Below are 18,293 nucleotides of genomic sequence, written 5' to 3'. Positions count from 1 at the left end.
AAATATATTTTTATTTTAAACTTTTATCCATTCTGGATTTGCAACACAGAGAATTTTTATTTGTTGTCCGTTTGTCTGTATCTTTGTTTGTTGAGAACCCTTTTTCTAAGGAAAAGGTAAACGTGTGCTTATGTCAAGTACTATGGTCTACGATCTGTTTGCGGTATAAAACACTGAAGCTTCCAAGTCAATGCAGTCAAAAGATACGCCCATTTATGTCACTTATTTTGATATCTTGTCAGTATTGATATCGATAGCAAGCAAAAATTGTCGAAATTCTCGTTCCCCGGATGGATAAACTATGTACATACATAATTAAGTTTTCATAAAATCCTCGGTCCATGACTCCTAGTCGCACTTATCCGGATTTTTTTTCCTTTTCCCTACGGTTATTTGATCTCTGTGGATTTATCTTTTTCATTACTAGACCTCTCTCTGCTGCAGGATAAATTGCTTTATATTTAACAAGAACGAGATCACAGGCAGCGTTTCTTTTTCTTAATCATAATACGCCTTTGTGTAGATATTACGCAGGAAAGGCTGACTACCATAAAAGCGAATACTATCTACCAGCATTTCGAGCTTCTTATGTTTCAGGTCGCTCGATATTACCCCTATGAAAACTATCTCACGTGCAACGTGTGCTTGTGCGAGGCTCCATATTGTTAGTACACACGCTCAACCATACACATATTAGTACACTTGAGCAATCTTGCATAACTGAATTGTGATGAAGCATTAAGCAGCTTGTAGGGTCGTCATGCTTGCGCGAATTTGTTTCATATCCGCTTTAGCAGACTGACGCAAAACGCTTGATCATGGGTACTTATCGAAGATGCAGTTACGTGTGTAGCTCCGAGGGTAGATGGCTTTTAGTTTTCAGTTTTTTTTATTTTTTATAATCAAAACTAAGTTTTCTTTAAAAAAAAAAAAAGATTGATTACGGTCGACACTTGTCATACCTTACTGCTTTTAACGTGTCAGCAATTTATCGAACAAATGGTCGATGAAGTGTAATGAATTAATTAATTGACAAAAATTATTAATGATATCTCCAAAAACATTCAAAATAGTATCACACTGGAAGTCGAACTGAGATCTTTTGATGTTTCTTTGTGGTAACGAAAAGCGGTAGACCCGTAGTGTTGCTGCAACAGCTGCCATTCACCACTTAGGACAGACTTGACCCCAGTCCTCGTCGCACAAGGTAAAATGAAATTAGCGTTCGCCGTCTAACCAACTAGCTCGTTCGCCCGAAAGCTGAACACGATCGGCAGTGTGTCTGTGGCCGCCGGACGTCTTGTCACACCCAGCTGCCGGGGGAAGCTCTGCAAATGGAGACCCCGTATCGGCGGAAAACGTACATAGCTCTGAGGCATCAGTTCGGCTCTTTACAATTTCGAGTGTGAAACGGTTACGTGTAAGAACTCTGCCAAAGTTTACGCAATAACTAGTTCGGATATTGCGACACGGCAGTAGAAACAAATGTACGGCAGTCTTGTACTCGAACACGGCAAGTATTTTATTCGTCAGCGCGTTCTAAAACGACAGACTGAATCCTAATAAGACTCCTCACTCTCAGATAGGAGGAGTAAAGAGTCACGTAACTATCTGCGCGAGGCAGATAATGTTATGTTGGCTCCGATGTCAGTGCCAATGGAGAGTGCTTTGAAAGCATGACGCGAACAAGTCTGAAAACTTGCCAGTGATATAACGGTGTTAAAAGTGCTCTACAACTCGATTGGAAAGAACAGCTCTTTTGTGAGTTCCAGTTTTATCAATAGGGGTGAGATAGGTGGACGGAGAAGTGGATATGGATACCCAGCGGGCACGGGCACGTACCTGGATACTGGACAAACTGTGCCACCTCGGCCAGAGCGTCTGTCGAGCCTTCGACAACTTCAAGGCCTGCTTCACGCCTCGTTCCTACAAGGAGATGGAACCAGAACAGGAGCTCGACTGGGACTACTTGCAAGTGCCTGATTTGCTGGACGTTTGTCGGTCTCCCCAAGGCTTGCACTAGGATATTCCTCGCCTTGCAGGTAATGTGTAAGCACTTTGGACATGGAAATGAAGTACACTAGCAAATTCTAAGTTACGCTCTGTGGTAACTCTTAAGTTGCGGAAACTTCTAACGAAATCCTAAGACGGTTCTACGCGCCACAGTCTGGAACCGCGCGACTGCTACGGTCACAGGTTCGAATCCTGCCTCGGGCATGGATGTGTGTGATGTCCTTAGGTTAGTTAGGTTTAAATAATTCTAAGTTCTAGGGGACTGATGACCTCAGAAGTTAAGTCCCATAGTGCTCAGAGCTATTTCTGATATCCTAAGAAGATTATCCATCGGACATCTCAGACTTGTTTTCTCTGCTGTTTCGGCAAAAATCTGCATATTTGGTTTTGCAATGCGTAGATAAAGTCAGCCCAAACATATATTACTCACCACAAGTCTATCATGTGACATCTAGTGTCAACATACGAAGATGGTATCTGTTCTTTCGGACATGTCCGAAAGAACAGATACCATTTTCATGTAGTTAAGGCTAACCGGCCATTGACCTTCTTCTTCTGTGCTGGATGCACGCGCATTGCCCGAACGGGACTCGGTAAGAGTAATGAGTGTAATGGGCAGGGGCACTACGACTGTAGTGTGTCGACATTAAGTTGGGAATGTGGGTCTCAAGGGGAGTTTGCAAGGGATAAATCCCTGCAGTAGCACTATCCTCTGTGCCCTCGGTGGCTCAGATGGATGCCGGCACGGTAGCTCAGCGTGTTCGGTCAGAGGGTTAACTGCCCTCTGTAATAAAAAACTGAGTCAACGGCTCATCACTGAACTTCAACGGGTGTCATGGGGCACCCACACCGAACAAATGCAACGAACAAGGGGAACAAAATAAAAAAAAGATGGATAGCGCGTCTGCCATGTAAGCAGGAATCTTGGGTTCGAGTCACGGTCGGGGTACACATTTTCAACTGTCCCCGTTGATGCATATCAACGCCTGTCGACAGCTTAGGGTCTTGATTTAATTATCATTTGATTCCAGTGTCAATGGTCCGTCTACTTGTTTCTCGTTACAAATAATACGATATGTAAAGTGGAATTTTATGAACCCGTGCGATAGTGCGATCCACAGTTACTCTAGCGCGATACTTGGTTTAATCACATTTCCAGCAGCTCTTATCATACCTGAAACCATTTATTTGCCACGACTTCCTTGACCGTCTTGCTCCTCCTCGCCTCGTGTGATACGCTACTCATTTGCTACTGGAAGATTGGTTATTCTTCCTGCTTTGCTGTCCCTATTAACACATATGAAAGTGACTAGACGTCCCGATTTGCCTCGCGGGGTAGCTGCGTGGTCTAGGCCTCCTTGCCACGGTTCGTGCGGTTCCCCTCGTCGGAGGCTCGAGTCCTCCCTCGGGTATGTGTGTGTGTGTGTGTGTGTGTTGTCCTTAGCGTAAGTTAGTTTACATTAGATTAAGTAGTGTGTAAGCTTAGGGACCGATGACCTCAGCAGTTCAGTCCCACAGAATCTTACCACAAATTTCCATTTCCGTCCCGTTTGACCGGAAAAGTTCCGATTTTTGGAATTCAGTCCCCTTCGCCCTATTTAAGCGTCCCGGTAAAGTGTTCTGGTTTCTAGAAATCAAATTAGATTCTCGGTGATGTGAAGTTTCAACATGTAACTTCTTATATTACAGAAGTACTGGGGCATAAACAGCTGAATGTTAAAAGCTGTGTGTAGTTACTTGAGGAAGATTTAAGTGCATTACAGTTATACGCTACCGATGAATGTGCCTTTGTTTCAGATTATGTTTATTGTATTCGCATTTGGTGCCTTTAAACTTTAATAATGTATAACAATTACGGACCTTTGTTTCATTCCGAGCAGCGAGCAGTTACAAAACTGACCCCAGCCTTGACTCACAGAAATAAGGGTCACCTTAACGTATAATTGAGTACAACATCGTACTTAACTAGAAGCTTTTATATCGAATGGGTGCATAAAATTCCTCTTTAATAAACGACGCTTGCAACGAGAAACAAATCGAATTTGCCGAGACACTTGTTTGGTCTGACTCAACTAACCAACAGAAAAACGAAATTGCAAACACTAGAGAAAATGCGCGTGATGACAGGAGAGAAAGTGTGTGTGTGTGTGTGTGTGTGTGTGTGTGTGTGTGTTGGTGGGGGGGGGGGGGGTGGAGAGAGAGAGAGTGAGTGAGGGAGGGAGGGAGAGAGAGAGAGAGAAAAAGAGGGAGAGAGGAAGAGAGGGGGAGAGAGAGGGGGGGAGAGAGAGAGAAAGGGGGAGAGAGAGAGAGAGAGAGAGAGAGAGAGGGGAGGAGGAGGTGGAGGAAGATCATTGTGTGTGTGTGTGTGTGTGTGTGTGTGTGTGTGTGTGCTCGCACATTTCTCGGTTATCCAGATTTTATAGGGGTTGTTCATGTGAGTGCTTCGCTACACGCATGGGCACGGTAGAGCATCTAATAGGTCAAGTGCGTATCCAGCGACGGTCAGGGAAGGGCAGTAGCTAATTCATCACTCAACAAGAAACTATCGTGAGTTTCATGTCCTACCCCATTTTCCAACCACCTCCCCCCTCTAGTAGCTCTGATCTTGGGTACGCACGTGGAATTGGCGCTGAGCGACGAGAACGCTCATACCATGCCCTAGTTGTGTATATGGTAGAAGTTACCCGCATTGCTTACGTCTTTTCCGTAATATCTTAATTACGTGCTGACAAAATTTGGAAACGCGTCATTTCGCTGAAGGAAATACAGCGAGACGATAGAAACTGATTTACCTGCACTACAAAACCATTTTTGGTATGATTACAAAAATGATGCAGCTATATGCACAAACGTTTATGGCGTTGCAATGTTCATCCTAAGTGTGGACTTGAGCTATTGTTGCGCGAGTTTTGAGGGATTCCACCAGCGAAGGTTTGGAAACCGCTCGAGTAAAATAGTGCACTAGCCAAACGCTAACTCTGTCCACGTGCCCTTGGCGAACCCATTGGCGCCTACCTACCGCCGTGACGTCCTCTGCCAATGGCGTCACTGTACACGGTATGGAGGACTTAGGGATAGCAGTGGGATGACCGCAAGCCTCGCCATACCACATCCAGTAACGCAAGAGGATGGTACTATCGAAAGGTATCATTTTGCCATAACTTTCAAAAGAAAGAAGATTAGGTCACTCCATCGTCGACGAAATAGTTACAGGCATCTGACAGTCTACGCTGCAGCATTACTGGTTAACGTATGTATAGGTTTATACACGGTGTTTCACAATTTCTATTACAGGTCTCTATGGGTTGTTGATAAGAAACCCATATCCGGAAATAGACCATTTGGATGTAAAATAAGTTTGAAGCTCGTATCACTAAAGTTGAATTAAAACGGGATTAAACCCACCAATATACAAACATCTGGCTCTGTTCTAAGTTACAAAAATGCTTTTCTTCAAGAGTTGCGGGTACGTAGAAACACCAAATGAATAGTGTAAGCAGAAGAGCAGTGCCCCTTTTTAAAAAAATAAAGATGTTTTGCTACTTATAATTAACGTAGCCGTACTTCCTATAATTATTCATCTGAATGAACAGAGTGTCTCACAATTCATGTTCCACTCTTCTAGAGGTTGCAGAGGTACTTCGTAGTTTAAGTTTTACGTAGGAACCCACGTCCAAAAGCGTCATCCAACGACGCTACAAAGCGTCAAAGTTACAGGCAGCGGGGCCGTAAATGTATGTATATGCAGGGTGATTCTGTGATGATGTTACAGTCTTTCAAGGATGATGGAAAAGGATAAATGTATCAATTTTAGGTAAGGGTCCCTGTACTGGAAGCAAACGAGACGAAAGTTATAAGTGAAAACCGTTCTGATACCTCTAATAGTGGAATACATGTACTGGTACTGTTGTTGGTAAGATTGTAGGGTAGGCAACTTTCAGAGGTGGTAGTATGGACCAAAACAAGAAAAAATGGCTAGTAAACATGGGCTCTAAAATATATATAATTTAAGAGCTATGAGCATTTGTTCAATACAGTAGACATGTTTCACAGTAGCGAAGACGAACAAACACTCATAGCTCCTCAGGTATGAATTTTAGAACCCATGTTTACTGGATACTTTTTCCTTGTTTTGGTCCATACAACCATCTCTGAAAGTCTCCTGCCCTGTAGTCTTAGCAACCACAGTACCGGTACATGTATTCTACTGTCAGAGGCATCAGAGCAGTTTTCACTTATAACTTTTGACTCGTTCGTATCCGGTTCAGGGACCCTTACGTCAAATTGATACGTTCATCTTTCTCCATCTTCCTAGAAAGATTATAATATCATCACGGAATCGCCCGGTATATAAATTTATTTACAGGCACCGGGACCTATAATTTTGACGCTCTGTAGCGTTGTTGGATGACGTTTCCACGCATGGTGTCTCTGTAAAAGTTGATCTGAGATACTTCCAGTATCTTCATGTTGCGCAATTCAGTTGTTGAAGCTATTGTTCAGATCGATCAAGGTGAAAATTTCCTACTATAGTTTCATTTGTTTATTCATCAAAGAAAAACCCCACACGTTATTTACGTCTACGTCCGTATTCTACAAACTACTCTGAAGTGCATGGCAGAGGATACTTTCAACTGTAGCAGTTATTAAAGATTCTTCCTGATCCATTCGTTTATGGAACTTGGGAAGAACCATTGCTCAAACACTTCTGTGTGCTCTGAAATTAGTTGACCTTGTCTTCACAATCCCTCAGGAGTGATACACAGTGGTTGTAGCGTATTGCTAGCTTCATCGCTTAAAGCTGGCTCTTGAAACATACTACGTACATTTCCTCGTAATAGTTCGCATGCTGTGATAGTTTGCACTGTCTGCCAGTTCACATTCCTCCCAGCTGTCAAACAAACCTATGACCATCCGTACTCCCCCGTCACGCTATGTGTTCAGTATACCCTGTTGGTCTTATTTGGTATGGGTCTAACACACTTAAGCAGTTTTCTGGGATGGGTTGTACAAATATTTTGTAAGCTATTGAAAAAATTAAAATCTGTCGTACTACTATTACACGGTCGCTACAAAGCAGCAACAGATCCCACTGCGAAGAAAGTGTTCTACAGCAAATATTTACAAGCAAAAAGACATTACAAAAAGGATGTGGAAGAAGGCAAAAAGAATAGCAATGACAGTTTCACCGAAGGAGCCAACAACTCATTCAAGGCAGCTTGGGACCTGTTCAATAAATATAGGAAGAAAACCACCTCTCCTTTAAGCTTGTGTAGTCCGGATGACTTTTCATTGACACTATGGAAAACACTATAAGTACGATCCCGGGCAATACAGACCCTGAAGCTGCTGTAATAATTGACAAAAAATGCATCACAATGAACTGGAGTGAATTAAAAAAATTATATTATAAAGATTGTAAAATCTTATAAACCCTCCGATCATTAGGATACATACAGAATATGTACTAATGTCCACAAGAAAATTATCTATGAATTTGCTCAACCATTGACTATGGAAATTAATAAGTGTTTTACTGCTGGTGTATTTCCACACTTTCTGAAACTTGCACAGACAGTACCAGTTCATTAAAATCGAGACCCAGCCGTGGTAACAAGCTTCAGACCCATCTCAATCATTCCAGTCTTCGCTAAAGTCACTGACACTGTAATGAAAGACCAAATATCAAAGTACTTTGAACTTAATGAACGCTTCACAGACAAACAGCATGGTTTGCGGATATGCAAATCTACGACAAGAGCAGCACTAGATCTGGTTACTAGGGCAAAGTGTAGTTTTAAGAACAAAGAATCTGTAACACTGACATTTTGAAACCTTAGTAAGGCATTTGACTTCATTCCTCTCGTGGTCGTGCGGTAGCGTTCTCGGTTCCCACGCCCGGGTTCCCAGGTTCGATTCCCGGCGGGGTCAGGGATTTTCTCTGCCTCGTGATGACTGGGTGTTGTGTGATGTCCTTAGGTTAGTTAGGTTTAAGTAGTTCTAGGTTCTAGGGAACTGATGACCATAGATGTTAAGTACCATAGTGCTCAGAGCCATTTTGAGCCACTTCATTCCTCATAAGGTACTCCTAAACAAGCTCAGTAAATACGGAGTTGGAGGTACTGTCTGGCAACCCTCAAATCTTATTTGGAAAACAGAAGGCATATTGTATCAGTCCAAGGAGCACTGTCATGTGAATTAAATTTGTAATACGTTGTGCCACAGGGATCAGTAATGGGCCCCCTCCTATACCTAATATTTGTAAATGATTTAAACTCTCATGGACAGTACTGGCAATTCGCAGATGACACAACACTGTACTTGAAAGTCATTGATACCAGCAAGGCTCAAGAAGAAGTATGCGCTTTCTTTAATGCTACAAAGGAATCGTTTCTTATAAACTACACTCCTGGAAATGGAAAAAAGAACACATTGACACCGGTGTGTCAGACCCACCATATTTGCTCCGGACACTGCGAGAGGGCTGTACAAGCAATGATCACACGCACGGCACAGCGGACACACCAGGAACCGCGGTGTTGGCCGTCGAATGGCGCTAGCTGCGCAGCATTTGTGCACCGCCGCCGTCAGTGTTAGCCAGTTTGCCGTGGCATACGGAGCTCCATCGCAGTCTTTAACACTGGTAGCATGCCGCGACAGCATGGACGTGAACCGCATGTGCAGTTGACGGACTTTGAGCGAGGGCGTATAGTGGGAATGCGGGAGGCCGGGTGGACGTACCGCCGAATTGCTCAACACGTGGGGCGTGAGGTCTCCACAGTACATCGATGTTGTCGCCAGTGGTCGGCGGAAGGTGCACGTGCCCGTCGACCTGGGCCGGACCGCAGCGACGCACGGATGCACGCCAAGACCGTAGGATCCTACGCAGTGCCGTAGGGGACCGCACCGCCACTTCCCAGCAAATTAGGGACACTGTTGCTCCTGGGGTATCGGCGAGGACCATGCGCAAACGTCTCCATGAAGCTGGGCTACGGTCCCGCACACCGTTAGGCCGTCTTCCGCTCACGCCCCAACATCGTGCAGCCCGCCTCCAGTGGTGTCGCGACAGGTGTGAATGGAGGGACGAATGGAGACGTGTCGTCTTCAGCGATGAGAGTCGCTTCTGCCTTGGTGCCAATGATGGTCGTATGCGTGTTTGGCGCCGTGCAGGTGAGCGCCACAATCAGGACTGCATACGACCGAGGCACACAGGGCCAACACCCGGCATCATGGTGTGGGGAGCGATCTCCTACACTGGCCGTACACCACTGGTGATCGTCGAGGGGACACTGAATAGTGCACGGTACATCCAAACGGTCATCGAACCCATCGTTCTACCATTCCTAGACCGGCAAGGGAACTTGCTGTTCCAACAGGACAATGCACGTCCGCATGTATCCCGTGCCACCCAACGTGCTCTAGAAGGTGTAAGTCAACTACCCTGGCCAGCAAGATCTCCGGATCTGTCCCCCATTGAGCATGTTTGGGACTGGATGAAGCGTCGTCTCACGCGGTCTGCACGTCCAGCACGAACGCTGGTCCAACTGAGGCGCCAGGTGGAAATGGCATGGCAAGCTGTTCCACAGGACTACATCCAGCATCTCTACGATCGTCTCCATGGGAGAATAGCAGCCTGCATTGCTGCGAAAGGTGGATACACACTGTACTAGTGCCGACATTGTGCATGCTCTGTTGCCTGTGTCTATGTGCCTGTGGTTCTGTCAGTGTGATCATGTGATGTATCTGACCCCAGGAATGTGTCAATAAAGTTTCCCCTTCCTGGGACAATGAATTCACGGTGTTCTTATTTCAATTTCCAGGAGTGTAAATGAAATGCAAAAATTGCTTCGTAGCCTCAGCCACAAAGGATGTCTAAAAAGTGCAGGAACTGTGAAGCTTCTGGGGTTTATGGTGGATAATAAACTCACTTAACAAGAACACACTGCACGTGTATGTGACAAACTGTCTTGATCATATACCTCCTGAGGAAACTGAAGCATGTGATAACTAATTAATATTTACTGTTGGTATATTATTCACTGTAACACAGCCATCTCAGCTATGGCCTATTACGAAGGGGTCACTCTGCAGGCTGCAAGAAAATTCTACCACCACAAAAAAGCAATAAGGATCATTACATTAAGCAGGAACCTGGACCACTGCAAACCCACCTTCTCTTGTGTAGATGTGATGACAGTTTTCAGTCAATACACCTTCACTTGTCTCACGTCTGTGAAAGAAAATCATGAAATATTGTAGCATTACACGTGTAATCGACTGTGTAGCCCTCGAAATCTTTAAGAAATAATGTAGTGGGGGTTGTGTGTGTGTTGTTTGGGGAAGGAGACCAGACAGCGAGGTCATTGGTCTCATCGGATTTGGGAAGAACGGGGAAGGAAGTCAGCCGTGCCCTTTCACAGGAACCATCCCGGCATTTGCCTGGAGCAATTTAGGGAAATCACGGAAAACCTAAATCAGGATTGCTGGACGCGTAATTGAACCGTCGTCCTCCCAAATGCGAGTCCAGTGTGCTAGCCACTGCGCTACCTCGCTCGGTGAATGTCCATTACAGTCGGATATACCTTGCGTCATGTGAAAGTAGGAGAGTCAAAACCCATGACGTCATCTCAAGTCGACCTTTTTTTTCTTTTGTAAATTTTTGCTGAGTGATGGACACAGAATACATGTCACTCATTTCTAAATGTTATTAGTTATTTATGAAGTAAAGTATTTAATTAAATACAATATGTCTCAGGATCAATAGGTAATGAGTCTTTATGTGATGGATATAAATGCGTTTTGACATAGCAGATCTCAGTGCTGCGGTTTTTCTCTCTGTTTTGAGAAGAGTTGCTCGAGTGCGCGGATAAGTTGTAATCGAGTGCGAGTCCTCTGTAATTTTTATGAATGGACATAGAATAGATAATTCACAACTCGGAGTTGGTTTAGAAAATATTATAGGGAACCACGGCCAAACTTTGTTACAAACAAATCGCGCGCGAACTTTGAAATATCGGCACGAAGTTTGTGATACGCGGTAGGCTGTCGCGCGTTATAGTTGCGTGAAGGATTTTAGTGAAACTGACCGTGATTTATTGACATTAACTTAATAATAATTATCAAAGAATTATCGGAAGGAATAAGTGTTCTTGATGCTTAAAGTAAGTGTGAGTTGATTTACTGTTTGAATACTACAGATATTAATCAGAAATAATCAGCTAGTTGATACGTTGCTTAGCAACCCATAAACAGATTGTCATAGAATTACCAGAACGATCATTTCAATCATTAGTGACCACTACACACACACCAGAAAACTGTCTACTCCCATGACATTTGGAACGGATGTGTTTTGTTTCATCTTCTTGGGATCAATAAACTTCATCCGAAGTTGAAACTTTACAAACTGTATCGTGTTCCTTCAGTTTGGTAGAACGATAGACATTATAGTCTGCAGTACTATTTACCTTTTTCTTTCAAAAAGTGAGCAATTACCCTTTTATTTTAGAGGAATGTTCTGCTTCAGTCATCAATCTTCTCAAAACAGAGATAAGGGCGACACTCGCTCATAACACTACGTCATCGTGATCAATCACACACATGTGCCCCCTTTCTACCTCCCTTTTTGTGTTGAAAACCCTGAGATGTACCCGCGGTACGACGAAGGAAGAGGAGAAGAGAGAGAAGTAAAGAGAAGGTCACAACATTCACCTACAGGAATGACATCCACAATTGTAACGTGCACAATAAATAATGCATAGACATCCCAAGTGTCAACTCTTTATGTCTGGGACAATTTTCCAACAGTAGCTATTAAAATGTTCAATGGTCTAAACACTAAAATGCAGTCCTTGGACTTGGTAAAATTTCAAGAAAAGATGTCACAAAACCTGTGCCAAAAACCACTGTACAGTTTAAATGTGTTCTTTGACAGTGAAGCAGTAAACTGGACTTCCTAAACAATGCACTTACATATGAAATGAAGTCAACACAGTCTGGAACACCGAAGTGATTTCTCCTACTTATTTCATGCGATTTTTTTTTTTTTTTTACAGCCACCGTCTGCAATGGTCAACAGTCCCTTGCTAATTGGTTTTTGTATTATAATGCTTATATAACCTTAACCTTGTAACACCTCCAGTCTTGACTGGAGAGCAATGTAGCTATGGTAATAAATGGTAACATTTCCTTTGCAGGCTGATTGCATTTTCCTAGTATTCTACCAATGAATCGAAGTCTGCCACATGCTTTATCCATGACTGATTCTACGTGATAGCTCCGTATGACATCCATACAAATTGTTAGATCTAGGTTGTTTGTAAGAGTTTACGAATTCCAGTTTGACTCCTTGATACTATAATCCTATGATGCTACTATTTTCATTTTGTAAAATGCACAGTTTTACATTTCTGAACATTTAAAGCAAGCTGTCAATCTTTGTACCACTTTGAAATCATATCAAGCAGAGCTTCATTGTAGATAACTGCACCATCCACAAAAAATCGAGGTTACTTTTAATATTGTCTGCAAAGTTTGTTAATGTACAACAAGAACAGCAATGGTCCCAACAAACTTCCCTGGGGCAAACTACTTCCCCATCTGTCAATGTCTCATCAAAATAACATGTTGCATTTCCCTACAAAGAAATCCTATATTCAGCAACAAATTTTGGTTGACAGATTTCTTATTTTCATAAATGTTTGCTGTACATTCCACATGAATTAGAAATGCAGTAACATGCAGAAACTGAGGGTTTTTTTAACCTCCCTTTAGTCAAAGCTATTGAAAGAAGTGGCTGTAATACACTGTATCCAGGACTTCCTCTACTGTATAAGTTAAATAGGGAACTGCCTGAGAGTTTTATTTTATGTGGAAGAATATTATACATTTGTATCAAAGAAGCTGTACTGAAAGTTGTAAAAGCTGATGTCCTTACTGGTAGAAGATGGAACTTTCATTTTGCCTTTTATTGAAGTTTTTATTTATGTATTCTATAGACAGAACAACATGCTTATAATATGAACAAGGGAGGAAATACGCATTTTATTAGAGCTAATGTAGCAATTCTAAATGTGTACATTTTAATAGGTACAATGGTGTGGGAGGTATGGTCTGCACCAGGCACCGTGTGAGTGGCAAAACTTGATAGGTTCAGTAGCACAAGTCATAAAACAATTTTTTTTTCATCATTTCATTCCTGACTCTTATGGAAGTGGGTGGGCAGTTAGAGAGCTTCTTTACTGGGTCAGACCCTTTAACATACATATGCTCAGTTTACCACTAAAATAGCATGTAAAAAATTATTTCAACACAGTAGTTGAGACAGTAATATCAATGTATTTTGTTTGAGTTTTTTTTAGTACAGGGAGCTTTGTTAACACAGCCTGTCAGTTACTAAACTGTTTGTAGTAATCAGTTGTGCTTTGAAGGTTTTCATGCTGTAGTGGCTGAGATCATAAAGTAAAGGAAACTGGTTCTTTAGCAGAGAAGGGAGGATAAGCTTGGGTGAACTGGGACAAAAATTTGAAAATTTGTAATTCCAATTTTATTGTCTGCCAAACCCAGACTGTTCCATTGGACTGCTCCAGAGTATAGCACGATTCATCATTACAAATCACTCATTTCCAGTCATCCACTGCTATCACTCTTTACACCACCACAAGTGTGAGATAGCACTGAGTACAAAAATAGGTGGCATATGAGGAGCTGCTCAACCACTGTACTCCATTCTTTTTAACTCCCTATGCACAGCTAGTGAGCTAGCTGGACTACTGGTAGCAGTCTGGAACACCCAAGTGATTTCTCCTACTTATTTCATGCGATTTTTTTTTTTTTTTTTACAGCCACCGTCTGCAATGGTCAACAGTCCCTTTCCAACAGTACATGAAGTTTGCCTGGTATTAGTTTACAGTGGCTGTTCCCTCATGTTTCCACTTCATAATCACACCATCAACAGCCAACTTAGGCAGCTTTAGGATTAAATGTCCTACATGGATCTGTTTTGTAGGTAACATCTAATGACTAGTCCATGTTTGAAGTCACTGAGCTCCGCTGACTGACCTACTCTGTTGTTAGTGCTTCTCTGTTGACAACACAATACTTCCCACATTTTATAATGGTGGGCTCACCTCTTATTACATCTAGTAGTCAGTTCCACATTTTGTCGGTGTACCCGAATACTTTTGATCAGATTATATAAATATGATGGTGTATTAAGAGTGTTCTTGATAAAGTTAAAGCAGTCCACTCAGTCACATTTGGGCAAATTTATTTATTCTCCCACTAAAAAAATGAATCTCTCTCATTTCCAGATGGAGTTGTTAAGGAAAAAATGTTAAATGATGCCAAAAACTGAAAGTGTTTTTGTGTCATCTTTGACAGTGCGCCAGACATGTTGCACATAGTTCAAATCAGTAAACTTATTCGTTACACACGCACATAGAAAACAAAAAAGCAGGAGTACAGGTGTCATTTACATAAGGGATAGTCAGATGAAAGTGCAAAGTATGGAAAAAAGTAAGTAAACTGTTTATCATTTCACAATTAATTGTCATAACTGTTAATACATTCACCTCAGAGTCAGACAAGGTGGTCAGTGACTTGCAGTTGTCTACAGAACCATGATTGTATCTAAGTGTGCACCTCTTCATCTGAAGCAAATTGACAATCACAATTTCTTCAGGGCTCAAAAATTATGGAAACTGGGTGGGGAGAGATTGGGCCTGTATGGACAATGCGTAAGGACTTTCCAGAAAAACTTCTGCAGTGCACACAAAACAACCATGGGAACATGTGTTAAAAAAGCTTAAAAAACTTCTGCAAGGCTTGTCTAAATTATATAATTTTTTTACTGTATGAAAACTTTATTTACTTTAGTTGCACTGCTCCAGAAGAAAACTAGTCAGACCTGGTGGTCTAGTAGCAAACTGCATTCGTGGAAAATGAAAGGTCATGAAATCAAATCTTGGTTGGACCACATAATATTTTGGTCTGCCTTTAACCAAGTCTTTATTTCTCAGTGATGTGAAGATCTGTCAGGAAAGACATTTGGTCATATTCCTCATTAAATTATTTCTCTGATAGTATTGCTGGGGTAGGTTAGGAACGTGCTAGTTGCTGAAATAGTGTCCAACTGAAAAACTTGCACTAGTCCATTGAGCTACATGGAATTTTTATTACCCAAGATAGTCTGATAAGACGATGAGGAGCCAAGTGAGCCAACACTCTTGTCTTTACGTCAGCACAATAAGATACTTCAAAATGCAAGCACAATAAGATACTTCAAAATGCAAAACATGCTTTACTTAGTTTCTTGATTTGTCTATCGGTATGTAGACTCCATTTGAAGTTGCAATCCAAGTGCACCCAAGAAATTTTACACAGAGTGTTTCATTTAGTGTGTGACCATTAAGGTCAACTTCTGGCAGTAAATGATCTCATTTTAGTTTGTTTAAAATCACATAACATGAGTCTTTTAGCAACAGACACTTAAACTGCTAGCTATGAAGCACTTAAAGGCCTGATCAGTTATCATCTGAGCTGTATTTTGAAAGGTTGAGTTTGTATCCTTGACTAGTATGCTTGTGTCATAAGCAAGCATTAACTTTTGAATAGCTCTTTAAATAATTAATGTAGGTAAGAACAAGAGTAGCCCTTGAGTTGTCGTTTGTTAGGTTCCCACATTCTGAGGTTAGTTTCATATCTATGAGTGTATCAAAGAGATTCCCTACTCACTGTTATGATGATAGACTCCATCTATACAGGAAGGATGGCACTAATGTTAGCAGTTCAGTGAGCTGATTAGAATTTGGTGATCTGCACAGCAAATACTTGTGATTTTTAAGTAATTAGTGTAACAAAAATATTTAGACAAAGTACTTGTCTTTTATCTGTAAAGTGTAAATGGCATAGCATTTTTCAGTGTAGAAAGCAGCCTCTGCACTGCAGTTCATTCACAATAACTGCATCAGGTACTTCCACGCGTGAGACCCAAAACATAAGGAATGCTTATGTAATAAAGTAACAGTTCAATGAAATAATCAGTAAAAGTAAAAACTACTGCAGATTTTGTTCTCTGAGTCTTTCATGAAAGAATGACTGACTGAAATGTTTTCAGTTCAAAAGTTGCATCAATTTTTAAATCATATCCTCCAAGCTTTGAAAGCACACCATATATACCAGCTGAAGTTACTGAATAATGGGCACACATTTGATAGGCTTGGGGTGGGCTTCAGACACTATACAAAAACAAAAACTTTTGCTTTATACTTATGGTAAGGTGTGAATGGCAGTATCAAAAGTGGCAACAGCCAATTACACCTCCTGACACAATGCAGCCCTTCACTGTGTCTGATTTGATGTGCACTGTTTGACTCATCTTCCTACGTATGCATAATTTTACTACATCTCTAGAAAGTTTGTAACTGAGTTGATTTGGACATATGTGGAGGACACTTGCTACTCCTGCTCCCAGTAGTTTAAAAATATGAAAACAATGTCAGTGAAACCTGATGAAAATTGTAGAATTTAATTAGATTGAAGAAATGAACTGTTGCAAACACTTTATCGGACAACTGGCAACAGACAATAGACAAAACATCAAACACACTTTGTGTTCAACTTGCATCAGACATGTTGGATTAAATGCTACTAATAAATGATGAATATATTAGAATACTGAGCAGATTTCTGCTTGCCATAATTGTTTTACTACTGTAAGCAATTTAAGATGTGTAGTTAAATAGATGGTGTCCTGAAGATGGTTGGTAGATTAAAACTAATTGCCTAATGGACAGCAGCTCATGGCAATATTTGCATGACTTCTTTAAATTTATACAGTGTGCAGTGTGATCAACAAAAGATTTTTTTTTGAATGGATGCAGGTTGAAAAGTGAAAACATTTCAACTGTCACAGATTATTATTTCTCAAATGTGGGAAAGAAATTATCTTACATATTTTGTGTTTATTTATAAAGGAAATTAGAGTAAAAGTTGTAAGTAAGGATTATGGCATTTAATGTAAAATACAACAAGAAAAATAAGTAACCAGTGGCATGCGATAGCTCCTTTAGACTTCTGAATAAATTGTAGCCCACAGAATGTAAATAATTTAGGAGAAAAGGAGACAACCCACAAAATAGAAGAAGCATTAATCACTGACAGGCACACATGTCCAGCTGGCACAGTGTTGGTGGTGGTGGTGGTGGTTAGTGTTTAACGTCCCTTCGACAACGAGGTCATTAGAGACGGAGCGCAAGCTTGGGTTAGGGAAGGATTGGGCAGGAAAGCGGCCGTGCCCTTTCAAAGGAACCATCCCGGCATTTGCCTGAAACGATTTAGGGAAATCACGGAAAACCTAAATCAGGATGGCCGGAGACGGGATTGAACCGTCGTCCTCCCGAATGCGAGTCCAGACAGTGTTGGTGCATAGGTGTGTGTGTGCATGTGTGTGATTAAATTTTAGCCCTGATATGCCAAAGATAGTAAAAGTGAATCATATTTAATGGACACAAGAATTTTGAAGTTTCCAACCTATTTAGTTTTTCCTCAATGTGTGTTACACTTATCACTGGTGTAGTGTCTCTAGATGTGCAGAACTGAATATGTTGTGACTTTTTAAAATTGAGAGCGAGACCATTTGCAGAAAATCAATCAATGGTTTTGTGGACATGAGAATGAATTATTGCATCTCCCTGGCCACCACAGTCACCATATCTCAACATCATTGAGCCTTTGTGGTCTGCTTTGGAGATCAGGGTACATGATCACTACCCACCTCCTTCATGATTACCTGAACTTGCCTCTGTTTTGCAGGAATGAAAACAGGATGAAGATATATGTAGAAGCAAAAAAGAAAATATGAAAAAGAAAGGGTTTCTAACTACTTGTGGTTGTCACCTTTCATAGCAAGTGTGCTTTTAAATATTCTCTGTTTAATGCAAATGACCCTTTTAAAACTTCATAATTTCTTGATTATCTTTTAGTAATGCACTATGACAACACCATTACATTAATGAAAATATTGACATAGCCCTTATAAGAAAGTACAAGATGTTCGTTGTCAAAATATTGACATAGCCCTTATAAGAAAGTACAAGATGTTCGTGTGACAGTACTGGTCTGTATCAACGTGATTATTAATCTTAAATAACAACTAAAACAGTAAAAGGACATCTTGAGACAATCTTAACAATTTTAAGAAAAACATGAGAAAAATTGAAACTAACAAACAAAAATGAAATTTGCCTTTTACATGAGATCACAAAAGTGTGGTATGGCAC

This window comes from Schistocerca piceifrons, chromosome 2 (genome assembly GCF_021461385.2).
Source record: "Schistocerca piceifrons isolate TAMUIC-IGC-003096 chromosome 2, iqSchPice1.1, whole genome shotgun sequence".
NCBI classification, from domain to species: Eukaryota; Metazoa; Arthropoda; class Insecta; order Orthoptera; family Acrididae; genus Schistocerca; species Schistocerca piceifrons.
This window is presented reverse-complemented; position numbering follows the sequence as displayed.